Consider the following 18,776-nt stretch of genomic DNA (forward strand, 5'->3'; position numbering starts at 1 on the left):
CTGAGGGGAGAGCAAGACGGGGAAGCAGGGGGTTGTCTGCAGCCTGCAGGGGAAGAGGAGCAGATGTGGGACACCATAGCACAGACGGGTGCAGACGATCAAGGGAGTTGGCAAGGCTGAAAGCCCCCAACAGTGCTTATGTCTTTCTCCTCTTGGCTGTGGCTGTTGTCTGTGCCACCAAGGCTACCAGAAGACACCTTATCCTTACAGCACTAGGGCCTTAGCGCCTCCTCTTCCCCACCCGGGAGCCGTCATTCTGTCTTTCTGCCCTTGGCATTGCACGTCCTCCCATCACAATGCCCCAGGAAGAGCCCTGAGCTGTGCTTGTGGGGCAGGATCTCCCTTCCCAGGGGCTGGAGGCCAGGGCTTGGCCCTTTGCCTTCCTCTCACACGTTCAGCATTAGCCAGCGTCAGAGACACCTCTCCAGTGCCTTTGCCTACCTGCCCTCACCGCCTCCAGTTCTCCCTCGAACGAGCCCCCAGGAGCCTTTGGCAGTAATGGCCCTCAGTGGGACCCATTAACGCTCCAAGGAACTTTGGAGTTTGCAGCTGACGTTGACTTCTGGAGAGGTTTCATCAGCTTCCCCTGTGTCTGAGCTTCATGGACTCAGCACCAAAACCACCAGAGAGGGCATTAAAATGCCTTGAGCTGGTCCTCTGCCACTAAACTGTTCCAGGCACCTGGGATGGAGGAAACTCATGGCAAAGAGCTCCTCTGCAAAGCGGGAGAGGAGACGAGCAGGCAGAGAGAGGTTAAAGGCAGCTGGGAGTGGGAGGACACTGAGAGCTCACAGAGAGAGAAATCTTCACAGCCCTCGACACGGTAAGTCGTGTCGTACAGGGCAATGCCGCTGCAGTTTCTGCAGGGATCTCCTAAAGCTCTCATAGCCCAAAACCTATGGGATCTCTCTCCTGTGTAGAGCAGGAGGACACGCCCAAGATCAGAGATTCTCTGCTGCACCATCAGACGGAGCAGACATTTCACAGGGACTTTTCCAGAAGCACCTCAAGGCAAGCGCTACCTGGGAGTTGTCCTGGTTTCAGCTGGGAGAGAGTTCATTTTCCTCCTAGAAGCTGCTGTGTTTTGGATTTAGTATGAGACTAATGATGATGAGACATTTTGGTTGAGTTGTTGCTAAGTAGTGTGTATGTTAAGTCAAGGACTTTTTCAGTTTCCCATAGAAAACGAGAGGGAGCAGAGGCAGGACAAGCTGGGCATAGGAATATTCCATACCACAGACGTCATGCTCAGTATAGAAATGGGCGTTGGCTGGGTGGCAGGAATCCGTGTTTGGGTTTGGAAGGCAGGCAATGGGAAGAGATTTGCTCAGAGCTGTCCTGACTTGTGAGTGTGCTTTCCTCCTTTGGCAGTACCTCAGGAACAAAGGGATCCGATGTCCAACGGCAGCTCCATCACCCACTTCCTCCTGCTGGCATTCGCAGACACGCGGGAGCTGCAGCTCTTGCACTTCTGCCTCTTCCTGGGCATCTACCTGGCTGCCCTCCTGGGCAATGGCCTCATCATCACTGCCGTAGCCTGTGACCACCGCCTCCACACCCCCATGTACTTCTTCCTCCTCAACCTCGCCCTCCTCGACCTGGGCTGCATCTCCACCACTCTGCCCAAAGCCATGGCCAACTCCCTCTGGGACACCAGGGCCATCTCCTTCTCGGGATGTGTTACACAAGTCTTCCTGTTTGTCACCTTGATGTCAGCAGAGTTTTATCTTCTGACAGTCATGGCCTATGACCACTACGTTGCCATCTGCAAACCCCTGCGCTATGGGTCCCTCCTGGGCAGCAGAGCTTGTGTCCACATGGCAGCAGCTGCCTGGGCTTTCTCTATGCTGTGCTGCACACAGCTAATACATTTTCAATACCTCTCTGCCAAGGCAATGGCCTAAACCAATTCTTTTGTGAAATCGCCCAGATCCTCAAGCTCTCCTGCTCAGACTCAGACTACCTCAAGGAAGTTGGGCTTATTCTACTCAGTGCCTGTTTAGTCTTTGCATGTTTTGTTTTCATTGTGCTGTCCTATGTGCAGATCTTCAGGGCTGTGCTGAGGATGCCCTTGCAGCAGGGACAGCACAAAGCCTTTTCCACCTGCCTCCCTCACCTGGCCGTGGTCTCCTTATTTGTCAGCACTGGCATATTTGCCCACCTGAAGCCCCCCTCCATCTCCTCTCCATTTCTAGACCTAGTGGTGTCACTGCTGTACTCGGTGGTGCCTCCAGCAGTGAACCCCCTCATCTACAGCATGAGGAACCAGGAGCTCAAGGATGCCCTGAGGAAACAGACCCAATGGATCCTGCACCATCAACAGTAATTTTCTTCCCCTTTCTTTCATAGTGTTCAAATCACGTTTCAGAGAAATCTCAGCTTTTTTTTTTTTTTCCTGATAATCATACTTAGAGGTAATTGCTTGGGATCATAGCACTTCTCTTCAGGCTCTTTGCTGTTGTGTCTCATCCTTGAAGAACCATGTGTCACCTCTTTCCTCCCTAAGAGCATCTCTGCAAGAAAAGGGGATCTCCTGAGTGTGGTGCCTGATGGCTGGGTCTGCTTGATACAGTTTTGGCTACGAACAAGCCTAAGGAACTGGACTTTCCAAGCGTCTTTCCACTTTGTTTTGGGAAATAATGTCACAGTAGCACTGGCATATTTTAGACACCAAGACTTAGTTGAAGGCTCTCTTCTTGGTGTAGAGGGGCAGTGGAGACAGTACATGACGTCCCAGTAACATTCCTCAGGCTGTCACAGGTATGATGGGGCTGATGGCAGATTTCAATCCATGTGGAAAGGAATCTGGAGTGGTCAGGAGAGGACGGGGACACTCCATGTTCTCTGGGATGGGAAGTGAATGGAGACACAGAAGAGTTTAAGACTCAGAGATAGGTCCCCCCAGGACAAATCACTAAATCCAGGTACCCACAAGCCAGGACTCTGCAGGGCCGTGGGAGGCAGTGAAGATGCATCAGGCAGAGGGAAGGGAGACTGGAGAGATGCGGGAGCTGCCTGAGGAGCCCCAGGGCCAGGAGTCTCCTGCTGTCCTGGGGAGCAGGGCAGGCGGGGAGGCAGAGCGGGGCAAAGGCAGTTTGGGCTGGGGATCAGCTGCAGCTGAAGGCAGGAGAGCCAGAGAGCGAGTGGCCTCTGCTGGCCCTTGGGGCCAGCTCCAGCCCTGGGGTGATGGGGAGGCTGAGAGCCCTCTCTGCCCCCAGCAGCTGTGGTGCCCTTCAGAGGGGCTGGGGCTGTGGGGGGAGTGCCCAGAGCTCTGCAGTTCCCTGTGGGGAGCACTGCTGTGGGGCCAGCCCAGACCAGGGGGCTCTTTTGGGCTGGGCTGGGCAGATGGCGGGGAAGGTGGGAGAGAGACAGGGTGGGTCTGGAGTGGTGTGGGAAGTGCCCAGGAGAGGAAAACCCCAATGTTAGCGGTGCTGTGTGACCATGTGAGGACGTGCTCCAGTGGGCATGTGGGGCAGAGCCAGGTCTCCTGGAGAAGGAAGCGAGTCATTGTCCTGGTTCTGGCAGGGACAGGGTTAATTTCCCCGGGCTCCATCAGGGACACAGGTATTCCATGCCATGTGAGCCATGGCCAGGCAGAGCTGCCAGAGGAGGGGCCAGGAAGTCGCTGCTGGGGAGCGGGCTGGGGCGTCCCGGGTCCGGTTGGTGAGCGGCGGTTCCGTAGTCGTGTTTGTACATTCCTCTGTCCGTGTTATTGTTGTTGTTTTCTTGTTCCCTTTGCTCTTCTGTTAAACTGCCGTTGTCTCAACCCACAAGTTCTGCCTTTTTTCTTCCAATTCTTCCCGTATTGGGAAGGCCCAAGCGAGCGGCACTTAGTTCCTTGTTGCCGTCTGAGGCCAAACCACGACAGTCCTTTTTTGGCACCCAACGTGGTGCTCGAAGGGTTGAGATAACAACAGAATCCAACTAGAGCTTGGAAAAACGAATTTGTTGTATGCACTTATTGTATTAGGTAAATAGTCACTGGTCACCATGTTGCTTGGTTTGTTCTCGTGGCTGTGTCATGTAAATTCCTCTGTGGCTTATGTACTCCCTGCAATGCTGTTTATCACCTCTGGGAGAGGGATCAGGATTGTCATTTTACTGTCCTGTGTGATATCGGCTTAGGATATGAGAACATCACTTGTTAGACAGTTACTTGGGGGCGTTTAAGTGGCATTGCTGTCCTGTCCGTACCTTGGGCACCGTCTCTCACAATTTATTAATAATTACACCCAGTCTGTGGGGGAAACGGGGGGACACTTTCCCCAGCTCTTTTGCCTCCCTTTTCTCCTTCGGGTCAGGTATGACAGCTTTTGAGAATTTTGAATATCCTTGGGATGCTCAAACCAGCCTGGTCCTATTGTTATGTCTGCTGAATGTGTTCCAGGTCCTGTTCAGGGTTAAACGACTATTTAAGACGACCACCCAGAGACCTGCTCCGAGGCTGGACAGTCAGGGGTGGCACGGCATGTGGGAGAACACGGGCAGGTACCTAGAGAACTTCTCGCCTCCAATGGTCTGGGACTTCACCCCTGAACAATTACAGGACCCTGACAGAGTGGTAGAATATCTGAAGGGAAAATGCTGTGGCTATTCTGGAGAGGCACAACTCACCGCACTGTGCTGGGCCCTGGCCAGTATCTACCAGGCCCTGCTCAGTGTTACGCAGCACCCTCAGGGGGAAGAGATGGAGACCAGGACGACAGACACTGCAGCTACTCCAACCCCTGCGACAGAGACTGCGGCTACTGCAACCCCTGCGACAGACACTGCGGCTCCTCCAACCCCAGTGGCAGCCACTGCCACTGAACCAGGGAACCAACCCGCGCCAGTATCAGTTGCCCCCATACAGAAGAAGAAGTACATGAAGAAATCAGTTCTCTTAGTAAGGGATAACGATGAACCAGGGCCATCACGAGAACAGGAGGAAGAGGCAGAACCAGAGATAATTACTCGATCCCTATCCTTGAGTGAGCTGCGGGATATGCGAAAAGATTTCAGCCGACATTCAGGCGAGCACATTGTCACCTGGATGATGCAGACTTACCCACAGACCCTGATGAGGTGCAATGCACAAGGCCCATGTGGCGGAAGTTTGTACGGAGCGCACCATCATCATATGCCAACTCACTGGCAGTAATGGAATGGAAAGGCGAAGAGGGACCAATGGTGGATGAGGTGGCTGGCCGGCTCCGGCCATATGAAGAAAGTCTCTCTTCCCGCCTTGTCTCAGCTGTGGAGAAACTGTCGCGGAAGGTCCAGCAACTTGAAGAGAATATGTCCTACTCCCCACCTGTATGGGCCAGCATCTCAGCTATTAGGAGCAGGCGTTTCCCCACTCAAGAGAGAGAGTACAGAGGGTACACACCACGAGGCACCCTGTGGTTCTACCTGCGTGACCACGGGGAGGACATGAGGAAGTCGGATGGACAACCTACTTCGACCCTGCGGACACGGGTACAGGAGTTGCAAGGAAGGACAACCACAAAAGAGGATCCCTCCAGGAAAAGTGCCGCCTTGGTTTCCAGGGGGCAGTTCCCCAGACAGAGCAGAAGGCCTGATCTTACTTCTGATCCTCTTGAAGGAACTTCCAAGTCATTTCTGCAAGAAGTGAGTAACGGATACTATGACCAGGATTAGAGGGGCCCTGCCTCCGACAAGGGGGAGGAAAGGGACAACCGGGTTTATTGGACGGTGTGGATTCGATGGCCTGGCACATCAGACCCACAGGAGTATGAGGCTCTAGTGGACACGGGTGCACAGTGCACCCTAATACCATCAAGCTACAGAGGGGCAGAACCCATCTGTATTTCTGGGGTGACAGGGGGGTCCCAAGAGCTGACTGTACTGGAGGCTGAAGTGAGCCTAACTGGGAATGAGTGGCAAAAGCATCCCATTGTGACTGGCCCAGAGGCTCCGTGCATCCTTGGTATAGATTACGTCAGCAGAGGGTATTTTTATGTGGGTATTTAATGGATGTGATCAACAACATAGCAGCTATGTCTCCACCAACTAGTAAAAAGGAAACACAAGCTTTCTTAGGCATTGTGGGGTTTTGGAGAATGCATATCCCACATCACAGTCTAATTGTAATCCCTCTCTATCAAGTAACCCGGAAGAAGAACGATTTCAAATGGGGTTCTGAGCAGCGACAAGCTTTTGAACAAATCAGACAGGAAAGAGTCCATGCAGTGGCCCTGGGGCCAGTCCCGGCAGGACAAGACGTTGAAAACGTGCTCTACAGCGCAGCCGGGGAGAACGGCCCTACCTGGAGCCTCTGGCAGAAAGCACCAGGGGAGACCCGAGGTCGACCCCTGGGGTTTTGGAGTTGGGGATACAGAGGATCCAAAGCCCGCTACACTCCAACAGAAAAAGAGATCTTGGCAGCATGTGAAGGGGTTCGAGCTGCTTCTGAAGAGGTTGGTACAGAAGCACAGCTCCTCCCAGCACCTCGACTGCCGGTGCTGGGCTGGATGCTCAAAGAAAGGGTCCCCACCACACATCATGCAACTGGTGCCACAGGGAGTAAGTGGATTGCACTGGTCACCCAGCGAACTCGAATGGGAAACCCCAGTCGCCCAGGAATTCTGGAGGTGATCACGGACTGGCCAGAAGGCAAGGATTTCGGAATGTCACCAGGGGAGGAGGTGACGCGTGCGGAAGAGGCCCCACCATACAATAAACTGCCAGAAAATGGGAAGAAAGATGCCCTGTTCACTGCTGGGTCCTGCCGGATTGTGGGAAAGCATGGAAAGTGGAAGGCTGCTGTGTGGAGTCCTACACGACAAGTTGCAGAGGCCAGTGAAGGACAAGGTGAATCGAGGCAGTTTGCAGAGGTGAAAGCCATTCAGCTGGCTTTGGCCATTGCTGAGCGAGAAAAATGGCCGGTACTTTAACTCTACACTGACTCATGGATGGTGGCAAATGCTCTGTGGGGGTGGCTACAGCAGCAGAAGCAGGGCAACTGGCAGCGCAGAGGCAAACCCATCTGGGCTGCTGAACTATGGCAAGATATTGCTGCCCGGATAGAGAATCTGGTTGTGAAAGCACGCCACGTAGATGCCCATGTACCGAAGAATGGGGCCACGGGGGAACATCAGAACAAGCAGCAGGTGGATCGGGCTGCTAGGATTGAAGTGGCTCAGCTGGATCTGGACTGGCAACATAGGGGTGAACTATTCATAGCTCGGTGGGCCCATGACTCCTCAGGCCATCAAGGAAGAGATGCGACATATAGATGCGCTCATGACTGAGGGGTGGACTTGACCATGGACACTGTTGCACAGGTCATCCATGAATGTGAGACATGCGCTGCAATCAAGCAAGCCAAGCGTTTGAAGCCTCTTTGGTATGGAGGGCGATGGCTGAAATACAAATGCGGGGAGGCCTGGCAGATTGATTATATCACACTGCCACAAACCCGTCAAGGCAAGCGCCGTGTGCTCACAATGGTGGAAGCAACCACTGGATGGCTGGAAACATACCCTGTGCCCCATGCCACTGCCCGGAACACTATCCTGGGCCTTGAAAAACAAGTCCTGTGGCGACATGGTACCCCAGAGAGAACTGAGTCGGACAACGGGACTCATTTCCGAAACAGCCTCATAGACACCTGGGCCAAAGAGCATGGCATTGAGTGGGTGTATCACATCCCCTGTCACGCACCAGCCTCTGGGAAGATGGAACGATACAATGGGCTGTTAAAAACTACACTGAGAGCAATGGGTGGTGGGACTTTAAAACACTGGGATGCACATTTAGCAAAGGCTACCTGGCTAGGTAACCCCAGGGGATCTACCAATGGGGCTGGCCCTGCCCAATCAAAACTTCCACGTACCGTAGAAGGGGATAAAGTCCCCGTAGTGCTCATGAAGAATATGCCAGGGAAGACAGTCTGGGTCAGTCCTGCCTCAGGCAAAGGCAAACCCATCCGTGGGACTGCTTTTGCCCAAGGGCCTGGGTGCACTTGGTGGGTGATGCGGAAGGATGGGCAGCTCCGATGTGTACCTCATGGGGATCTGATTTTGGGTGAGAATAGCCAATGAATCAAATTGTGTGTTGTTAATTGCCAAGTAACACTGTCACTGTATGTCCTCATTACTATAATTGCTGTCAGCTGTACTAGGAGTAAGGCACAGGGGTGATGGGATCAGAACTGACCTCAGCAGGTGGTGCCCAGAAACTGTCCTCAAGATCTACATCTTCAGCCCACGGACTGTGTGCATGAGCCACACCGGGTGCACCAGTCACAAGCTCCGACAATACAGCATGCAAGAGGCCAGCACCACCCAGCATCTCACCTGCCCTGAGAGACTGTTCTAACAGATGGAGCCCAGAGCCATGGATGAAATGAACTCAACGGACACTTTGGAGGGATGGCCCATAGACTAAGGGCATTATATCTGCATGAATATATAGGTATATATATACATGACAGGGGAAAGTGGTGGCAATTCACTGGAACCTGTAAGATGTGGGCATGGCATAGATGGTCTGGAATAAGGGGTGGATAATGTCCTGGTTCCGGCGGGGACGGGGTTAATTCTCCCCAGGACGCAGGTATTCCATGCTATGTGAGCCATGCCCACCCTGAGCTGCTGGGGGAGGGGGCAGGACATCTCTGCTTGGAGCGGGCTGGGGCGTCCCGGGTCCGGTCAGGGAGTGGCGGGGAGCGTCGGTTCCATAATCGTGTTTGTACATTCCTCTGTCCGTGTGGTGGTTGTTGTTTTGTTGTTCCCTTTGCTGTTCTGTTAAACTGCCTTTCTCTCAACCCAAGAGTCTTGCCTTTTTTCTTCCAGTTCTTCCCGTATTGGGAAGGCCCGAGTGAGCGGCACGTGGTTCTTAGTTGCCATCTGAGGCTAAAGCACGACAGTGGGCTGTTGGAGTTGCTCATGAACTGCTTGGAAAAAGGGACAAATTAGGAAGAGCGGAGCATTCCTGGTGTGCAGAATGGCTAGGTCCCAAAGAGCAGCTGTCAGCACGGCATGGTGATGAAGAAACTTTCTCGTGTTGGGAGGAGAGGGAGAAGTGGCTACGTGGCCCTGCTCGCCCCATCACCCCCATGGGGCTGGTCCCACCACATCGAGTCCCAGCATCAGGTTGTTCTTGTCTGCTTCCACCTTCGCCATGAGGGCGTCCACTCGGCGGTGGGACGGGTGACAATGGACAATGCAGCGTCCCCGTTGGTAGGTGGCTGCGGGGGGCGGGGCGTCGCCTAGCAACAGGGGACGCTGCCTTGTCCCTTGTCACCCGTCCCGTGTTGGTGTGACCACTCTGCTGCGAGGAGCCAGCAGAGGAGGAGGAGGAAGAAGAGGAGGAAGAGGAAGGCTTCAAGTGCCCATCCCTTCCAGCCATCCCGGGCCCCCCCTCAGGCAGAAAGGTTCCCATCCCCCTCAGGTGCCTCCATGGCTTTGGGCAGGGCAGCAGCCATGGCCCAGCTCAGCCTGTACCAGCTGCTGGACGAGGCCATCGGGACGCCCGAGCTCGGGGCAGTCAACTTCATGGCGTTGCGCAGCCTGCTGCTCGCCATGCTCGGGCACCTGGGCCTGCGGGACCTGCCTGCCCAGAAGCAGGGGGACAGCCTGACCCTGCTCTGGGAGGGGGACCAGCCTGCAGAGGCACCCCCTGTGCTGGAGAAGGAGGGCGACAGGGCCCAGGACAGGGGGCAGCAGCCCCAGGAACCGGGGCAGTGGCTGCCTGGGAAGGACTTGCTCCAGGAGAGCACGAGCAGCCCCCCGCTGGCCTCCGTGGCCACCGACGTGGGCTGGATGAGGGACAAGATCAAAGCCAACGAGAGCGGCATCTCCAAGGTAGAGGCTCTTGCCCATCCCCTGGCTGCTCCCCTGCACGACACCCCATCCTCCGGGGTCCAGCCGCCGTTGTGCTGCCCTTAGACCAAGGGCTGGTATAAGCCTGAGCTGAGGGTGGCACGTGGGGCTTCAGTGAAGGAAAGGGGTGAAGTCTTGGGGAGGAAAAGCTGGGGCCGAAATGCTGCTCCGCTTGCTCTGGGTCTTCCCCACGTTGCCGTCAGCCGGTCCTGGTGGGGCCGATACCCAGCGAGTCCCTGGTGCCCTTGGCTCCCTTGGATGGAGGCTCGGCACCCTGGAGGTCCGGCCCCACCACCCTCTCCAGCCCTCTCTTCCCCGCTCCTGACCTTCAGCCGGTACCGCATCCACTCCTGGGGCAGCTGAGAGGCTCATGGGCCTCATCTCCCACCGCTTGCCCACGGGCTAAAGCCGGCACTGGTGGGGACCGGAGAGGGGCCTCACCCTGCATGGTGCTGAGCCACGGGGGACCATGCATCGCCAGAGCATCCCCTGTGGGGAGAGCTAAGCTCGGGCTGAAGGAAAGAGCCACCGTCAGCACTGCCGGGCCAGGTCCTGCCAGGGCTGGGACACCGCGGGAGATGGCGGCAGGGAGGGTTCCCCGCGCAGCTGGAGATGATGGTGGCCGCTTGGCTAGCAGTGGCTGCTGCTGCCCTGGCCAGGCTGTGCTCGAGGGGGCTGCAGCGGCTCTTTGCCCTTTGGATGGGCTGCAGGGATCTCACTGGGAGCCTGGCAGGGGCAGCAGGGCTGGGGGCGTCCCTGCTGAGCCGGGCCGTGCAACGGGCCCCCCCGGGGCAGGGGTGGGGGTCTCTGGGGAGCTGCTGCCCCATCTCAGCTCTTGAAGATGCGATGGATGGGACGTGCTGCCCGCGCTGCCCTGCCAGCCTGGCACTGCCCCCCGGCTCTGGGCAGGCCACAGCGGCGGCAATGGTCCTGGTCCCCAGGGACCCTCTCCTGGGGCTCACCCCCACCACCCCTTTCTGCCAGGCCACAGCTCTCTCCGAGGAGCTCCTCCAGGAGATGGGCGCAATGAAGGAGGCGCAGTCCCACCTGGAAGAGGAGCTCCGGGCCATGCAGGAGGCCCTCGGCTTGGTGAGCTGCCGCCAGTGCCCCGAGAGGGAGCTGGACCCTCGCCCCCTCCCTGCCCCTCTCCCCATCACCACCCCAGCCCCTGCCCCGCGGCCATCAGCCCTCCCTGTCCCCCAGCAGGAAGGGCACCAGGAGGGCAGAGTGGGAAGGATGTCCCAAGGAGGGCAGCAGGGCAGCTCAGCCACCCCCACCCAGAGCTCCCCACCCTCTGCCCGCCAGCACGGCCCCAGGGAGGGTAGAAACGGGCACCGCTGCCTGCAGCTCAGGCTGGGGCGAGAAGGAACTGTGGCCATCACCCAAAGGGATGCTCAGGCGCTTTGGAACCAAAGAGCCATCAAAAAAGACACCTGGGGGCTGGGAAGGAGGGCGAGAAAGCTCTGCCCCGCGCAACACAGCCACAGCCCCCGGGCACAGCCCTTCCCAGCGCCCCTCTCTCTTGTGCCCAAGGCAATGTGGGGATGCTCCTTTGAAATGTGCTCCCACAGCCAGACTGGTGTCCCTGTCCTCTCCCTGCTCCAGGGGAAACTCCAGGACGCCGCCAGCCAGCTGCCAGGCCCCCGTCACAAGAAGTGTCGTGGTGAAGTATGGCCGCGGGGGGTCCTGGATCCTGCACTGAGACAGGAGGTAGCTGTGTCCCCAGCTCCCCTGGGGGGACCATCCCTCCTGTGCTGGGGCATGGTCCATGGGTGGTGGGTGCTGGGCAGTGATGCTGGGGGGTCCTGTCCCCGAGGGGGCCGTCCCTGCCAGCTACGTGGCCGGGCTGAGCCCTTGATCCCTTCCTTCCCCAGAAAAGCCTGAAGGAAATGCGGAGCCTCAGCCCAGTCCCGCAGGAGGTGCGCAGCATGGTGGGCTGGGAGGTGCTGGGGGGTGGCTCGCCTGGTGGGCAGCGAAGCAGAAGGGGGAGGAGGAGGGGGCAGATGCCAGCATTTGGCACTGTGAGATGGTTTCCAAATCCCGCCGGGGGCTGCTGCTCCTGAAACACCAGCGCAGCCCCTTGGGCTGGGAAGCGGGTCTGGGCAGCAGGCCTGGAGCACCGAATGCCCTTGCTGGAGAGCAAAAGGCCTCGCTGCCGTGGCCCGGGGAGTCAGGGAGGGTTTGCCGCTCCCCAGGCTCGACTGCTCAGACGCTGCCGGCCCAGAGGCCAGCAAAGCACTAAGGGGGCTGGGGAGGTTGCGGGAGGCTGTGGCCGTGGGCCCCGGGGCTCTGTGCGGGGGGGGCAGCCTTTGCCTTGGGGCTCTCGTGGTGTCCTTGAGTTTGGCCCCGGGAGGCGGTGCCTTGGAGACAGGCAGTGGGGACATGGCGGGGGGGCCTGGGCTCTGTCCTTGCCGCTGCATGGCTGCCTGTAACCCTGCTCCCCTTGGCCTCCTCTTCCCAGGAGGGCAGTGGCAGCCTTTCTTCCCCCACCGAGTCCCCCCAGGCGGACGTGGACACCCAGCACGGGGCAAGCTCTGTGCCGGGGATGGAGGAACCAGGGGCACAGCCTGTGCCCAGCGCAAGCAAGGGGGCTCCCGGGACACAGCCTGGCTCCGAGGAGACGCAAGCAGGGACACACAGAGCACCAGTGAGCCCTGAGAAGGCGGCAGGCGCTCCTTCAGATGGCAAGAGCATTTCTGATGCCAGCGCCACAGCCCCCAGGATGCAGCCAGAGGCCCCTGGCACTCCGAGCACCACACAGGGGACGGAGCCAGGATCCCCCGGCACCCAAATCACCACCCCGGGCATGCAGCCAGCGTTCCCTGGCATCAAGACCACCAGCCCAGGAGAGAAGCCAGGGTCCCCTGGCACCTGGACCGCCACCCCAGGGGTGCAGCTAGGATCCCCCGGCACGTCCCATTTGCAAGAGCCAGCAATGCCCTGGGGGTCCTCAGCCTCCAGCAGTGCCTCTGGCCATGGCATGGAGACGGTGGAGGCTCTCCGCCAGTCTGGGCAGCTTGGCCACCCGAAGGAGCAGGTGGCCCACCTGGAAGCCACCAAGTCAGACCACGCCGAGCGTGAGCAGAGGCACCTGCTCTTCCCGGAGGGAGGTAGGAACCCTGAGGGGGCTGGTGGGGGGTGTTTAGCGTGGGAACACCCTGGGCTGGGGGCTCATCGTGCTCAGAGCCTGGCCCCAAGGGCGAGACCCCCTCACTGACAGCATGTCCCCTTGGACCATGTCCCTCTAGATGACAACAGCATCGCCCTCCGGGGTCAGGTGTCCTCCCTGCAGAGCCTCGCCAGCGAGCTGCAGGAGGTGAAGGAGAAGGTGAGCCGGTGGCAGTGCCCGAGGGGGCTGCAGGGATGCCAGGGGGGATTTGGAGAGGGAGGGGGCAGCCAAAGGGCCCCCCCCGGCAAAGGGACAGCACGGGGTGCCATGCCCTGACTCTGCCACCACCGCCGTTCCCAGATCAGGCAGCTGGAGGATGCCCTTGGAAAGTCGTGGGTGGCTGGAGCGGACTGGAGAGCAGATGGCAGCGACCAGATCGCCCTGCAACTGGGGTAAGAGGACGGGAGAGGGTTTGCTACCCCATGGGGCTGCAAGGGAGCACAGTGGCTGGGAGCATCCCAGTCTGGGGGGCGAGGGACACCCCCTTGAGTGGCCCTGATGAGGCTCAGCCTGCCTGTGCACCCATCTTGCTGGCCAGGTCCATGCTGCAGGAGACAAAGCAAGAGGTGTTGGAGCTGAAGGAGCTGGGACTGGAAGACTTAAAGCGAGAGGTGCTGGAGCTGAAGGACCTGAGACTGCAGGAGTTAAAGCAAGAGGTGCTGGAGCTGAAGGAGCTGGGACTGGAAGACTTCAAGCGAGAGGTGCTGGAGCTGAAGGACCTGGGACTGGAAGAGTTAAAGCGAGAGGTGCTGGAGCTGAAGGACCTGGGACTGGAAGACTTCAAGCGAGAGGTGCTGGAGCTGAAGGAGCTGGGAGTGCAGGAGTTAAAGGAAGAGGTGCTGGAGCTGAAGGACCTGGGACTGGAAGAGTTAAAGCGAGAGGTGCTGGAGCTGAAGGACCTGGGACTGGAAGAGTTAAAGCGAGAGGTGCTGGAGCTGAAGGAGCTGGGAGTGCAGGAGTTAAAGCGAGAGGTGCTGGAGCTGAAGGACCTGGGACTGCAGGAGTTAAAGCAAGAGGTGCTGGAGCTGAAGGAGCTGGGACGGCAGGAGTTAAAGCAAGAGGTGTTGGGGCTGAAGGAGCTGGAGTTACAGAAGATAAAGCGTGAGCTGAAGGAGCTGGGAGAACACCAGCACATGACCGAGGCCACGCTGAGGCAGCTGGTGACAGAGGTGGCCGAGCTGATGCAGGCTCAGGTGAGGTCTAGGGGGAGTGCTCCCACTGCCCGCCGGCTGGGTGGGGGGGTCCTGGCAGGGTTCCCGGCCACGGCCCCTGGCCGGCTGCAGCCATCGAGCCTCCACAGCACCTTGGCTTCTTGGCTGCATCCATTCCATCTGAGAGCCGATCCCTTCTCCCCTTCCTGCAGCAGGACAAGCTGAAGGCGATGGAGAGCGCAGGGCAGGAGCAGGCAGAGGCGCAGGCAGCATGCCCTGCCTGCTGTGGGGACACCGGAGCGCAGGTGGGGCAGCTCCTGCAGCGCTACGAGAAGCTCCAGGAGGTGGTGGACTCCCTGATGTCCCGGCGGGCGGTGGGCAAGGTGCCGAGGCAGCTGCCGAGGCAGAGCCAGGTAGGGAGATGGCGGCATGGGGGGCTTGGGAGGGGGCTGCCGGGACTCCCCTGGCTGGTCGTGCTGTGCTGTAACATGGGGGAGCCCCTCGCTGCTCCCCACATTGCCTTGTACAAGTCAGCAGCACGGAAGGAAATGAAAGCCTTGGTGCAAATGTCCTGCTGGCACCGAGAGCCTTTGGCCACCGGCCAAGTAACCTGGCTCTGTCGCCACGGGGCAGCCAGTCCCCCCTTGCACAGCACCGCCCTGTCATCTTCCTCCCGGCAGCAGGATGAGGAGGTGCTGAAGCGCGTCCAGGCCACCCTTGGGCAGGTGCAAGGCAGCTACGAAAAGCTCAGCTCCGTCGTGGGGAACCTCCTGCGTGACAGTCAGCGGCAGCAGCAAGATACCAAGGTGGGTGGCTGAAAGGCCCACGGGGTCAGAGCATCCTCCAGGCAGAGCCTGGGCACCACAAGGAGTTTGTCCCTTTCCCGCAGGTTTTTAAGGGGGGTGGGAGGTGGATGGGGGGCGCTGAGCTGGCCGGGAGGCAGCTGCGACGCTGCCGTGGCATCATGGGGTGCTTTCTGTGTTGGCAGGCTCTGTTCCAGTCCCTGGAGAAGCTGGTGAAGGGCAAAGCGGACAAGAATGACCTGATGCTGGCACTCGATGTGGTATGGCCTGGAGGGTCCCCAGCAGCAGCCAAGGGGGTCCCAGGCAGGGTGACAATCACCCCTTGTCCCTTGGGTGCTTGGTGGCAGAACCTGCCGGGGGGAGGGAAGATTTCCAGACTGGCTGCGCGTCCCTCGCCAGGTCCCTCTGTCTCCCCACGGGTCCCTTTGGCGGCTGGCACCAACCCCATGGGGGTGATGGGGCAAGCAGGGCCACGTAGCCACTTCTCCCTCTCCTCCCAACACGAGCTGGCCCTGCCTAGGCTACCTTCGTCCTTTCCCCACCGCTCTCCTGCCCTTCCCTCTTGCTAGAAAGCAGACAAAACCAGCCTGGCTGGCAAAGTCAACCGCAGCGAGTTCGACACAAGGATGGAGCGGCTGACTGAGATGCTCGAGGAGGTGCTGAGCCGGCAGACGGGCCAGGAGAAGGTCCAGCAAGAGCTTAGTGAAGAGGTGGCCTCCAAGGTGAGGGGTGTCTCGTCTCTGCCACGCAAAACCTGCTCCTTCAGGGCTTGGCATCCCTCCGAGGATCCCTCTGCCAGCTGTCCCAGCCGGGGACCACCACGTCCCATCCCGGGGCAGCTGGCTGAGGGGGGGCACCTGTCCACAGCTGGACCGCCAGGAGCTGGGGGCTCTGCAGAAGCAGCTGGAGGGGCACTGGGAGAGCAACCTCAAGCAGCTCCAGGAGGGCTCACAGGCAGGGGCTGATGATGCAGCTGGCATTAAGAAGTGAGTGCACTGGGGACGGCGGCGGCTTCAGGGACACCTCGCTGCTGCCTGCGAGCTGCCTGCCTGTGTCCCCCCCAGGAGCTCACCCAGCCCTTTTCTCCCCACTCCAGCCCGCTGCTGACCCATTTCCACTGCCTGTCCTGCGACCGGCCCCTCGACATGTCGGTGCCTGGCCCGTGAGTAGCACCTGGCGCTGTGGGCGGGACGGGGGGGCGATGGGTGCTGGCAGTGCCCCGCCGTGCCAGGCACAGGGGTTCGGGGCTCTGCCTGGGGGGTCTGACCCTGCCCAGCCCCCTCGCGGCCCTGCCTGGCAGCAGGGGGACGCAGAGCCCTCCCCAGGGAGCAGGGGGTGCCGTGGGCTACAAGCCCATGGGTTTCAGGGCACTGCCGCGTCACCCATCTACGGCTCCTGCCCTCCCCAGGCACATCGTGACCATCCCATCCCTGCCGCCGCTGTCCCCCCGCCTCGCCGAGCACCCCCGTACCATTCTCAAGCCAGAGCAGGAACAGCAGCACGACCACAGGTAGGGGACACGGGGACCCATCCCCGTCCCACTGGGGTGCAGGGTGGCCTGGCCCCGGCGAGGGAGAGCTCTTCCCCAGGTGGGGGCGGTGGGGTCCGGGCGGACCTGGGCAGGGCAGGGGAGCAGAGCTGTGCTGCAGAGGGTCAGCTGTGCTTACCCCGCCTCTGAGGGGTTTTACAGCCCCCCCTCGCTGCCCGTCTGGCCCAAGTCTCTGTCTCAAGGGCGCTGAAGCCACGTGCGATGAGTTGTGTCTGGTCTCAGCCTGACCTCGGGCTTAGGGAGGTCAGGGTCCTTCTCCCAAACAAGTTGCTGAAATCAAGCGCTGCAGCCGGGACAGCCCAGCTCCTGCCTCCTGCTGTCCTTGGCGTGGGGTGCAGGGACCTGCCACTGCCACGGCCAGCTCCCGGGGGCTGTGGGGAAAGAGCAGATCCAGCAGGACGGCCGGGGGGTCTCCTGCAGCAGGCGGAGGGGAGCCGGGAGGGACAGACCCCAGCGGGGAGCAGCCCCTGGCCCCCTCCCTGCCGTAGCAGGCTGAAGCACGGGCTGCCACGGTGCTGGGCACTGAGCATCCGCGTACCCCGTCCCACAGGCAGCCGCCAGCCGAGGTCAAGTACCCCACCGTGCCGCGGAGCTGCGGGGGCCGCCACACTGTCACCACCCCGCTGCAGCGCCGCCAGGGCCTCCAGCTCCCCCGGCGCCTCCAGCCGCTCCTGCTCCCCAACAAGGTAGGGATGACAAAGGTAGGGATACGGCGGGGGCCACTGAGGCCGAGCCTCTGCGGGGGCGGCGGGGGCATCTGTGCCTCAGTTTCCCCAGGGAGAGCTGGCTGTGGGAGGGTTGCCGAGGGATGCCGAGTTCGGCCCCATGGCTCAGCCAGCCCGCTCTCTCATTCCCAGTGCAACGTGGTGGACCTGTTGGCAAAGGACGGCTGCATGTCCAGGGAGCAGCTGGACAGTCCCGTGCTCACGGACAAAGAGGGTACGGCCGGGGCTGGCTTGGGGAGAGGATCCCATGGGTGTGAAGGGGCAGCGGGGAGGGCAGGGCACCCACGAGGTGCTGGGTTTTCCCCACCCGTGTCCCCCCCAGTGCCCCCACCCCAGCTCACTCTGCTCTCTCCTGCCACCCCTGCTGCCTGACAGGGCCAGCACAGCACCAGCCCGGGCTGCACAAGGCAGCGGAGAGCAAGAGCGACTCGTCCGACTGCCACCTCCCTCACGCACCAAGGCCCCCGCGGGACAGACCCAGGAGCCGGGCAGCTGGGCAGGGACAGCTGCTCTCCAGAAAGTGATTTCTTATTTAACTAATAAAAAGCCCTTGATGTTATTTTGTGTTGGGTTTTTTTTCCCTTTGTTTTGGCCATGAACGGCGGTCACAGGGACAGAGGGGGCATCCCCTTGACAAATCACAGCCCCCAGTTCCGCTCTCCCCCCTCAGAGCCCAGTGGGAAATACAGCAGGCAGTGGGCTTGTGGGCTCCTGTCGCCTCTGCGCGGGAGTTCTGCTCTGGGCTTCCCTGGGATGGTGACGCAGCTTTCTGCCATTGGGAGCCACGATGCAGATTTCAAGCGCTGTCATGGAACGGCGCTGGCTGCAGTGCTGCGCCTGCCAAGTGAGCGCCTCCGACGCACAGGAACACCAGGAGCGACACAACACACTCCCTTTTACATGGCACGGTGATTTATCATCAAAGCGCAACAAATTGCTGCTCCTGAGCACTGCAGCACAGTTTGTACGTGCAAACCAAGAGGTGCCCAGGCAGCTCATCGTGCTGGCCCTGTTCTTGCTCCAGATGCACCAGGAAGGGACGCCTCAGCCCTAACAAGAGGCAGCAGCCACCAGCTGTGCATTCACTGTTGGCAACGTTGAGAGAGCCACCCCCACTCTTGTAGAAGCCGACACACGCACCGCTGGCATCTTACAGACGCGCAGTTAGTCCAGAGTGCTTCCAGGGTGTTCGGGGACAGCAGTTCAGTGTTCAGCTACAGCAGAGCAGAGCGGGAAGAAAAGCAGAGCCAAGTATCAGCTGCTCATTCCCAGGAAGGCCTGGGTCGCTACACACTCCTGGGTAAATTCCTGTGCGAGACACTGAAGCTCGTACAGAAGCTCTGCAGTCACAGCCAAAATTGTTACTTTTCTGACTGAAAGATCCATTTCTTCCTAGACGATATAGCCAGAAAGCAGGGGAAAGAGGAGGTGAGGTATTGATTCCGAAGGTTTGCAAAAGCATTTCTTTGTCAGCGATGGAATAAAAGGACACGGTCTTCTTTTGTAGCTCCAGCAAAACTCCAACCTTCAACGGTTTATCCTTGCAGAATAA

At 59.5% G+C, this 18,776-nt stretch overlaps 1 pseudogene; it reads left to right on the forward strand.

The window, feature by feature from the left end:
• Window positions 1-1,775: 1,775 nt before the first annotated feature.
• LOC134509527 (olfactory receptor 14A16-like) lies at window positions 1,776-18,629 on the forward strand (annotated as a pseudogene).
• Window positions 18,630-18,776: the final 147 nt, after the last annotated feature.

Source organism: Chroicocephalus ridibundus, unplaced genomic scaffold, assembly GCF_963924245.1.
Source record: "Chroicocephalus ridibundus unplaced genomic scaffold, bChrRid1.1 SCAFFOLD_105, whole genome shotgun sequence".
NCBI classification, from domain to species: Eukaryota; Metazoa; Chordata; class Aves; order Charadriiformes; family Laridae; genus Chroicocephalus; species Chroicocephalus ridibundus.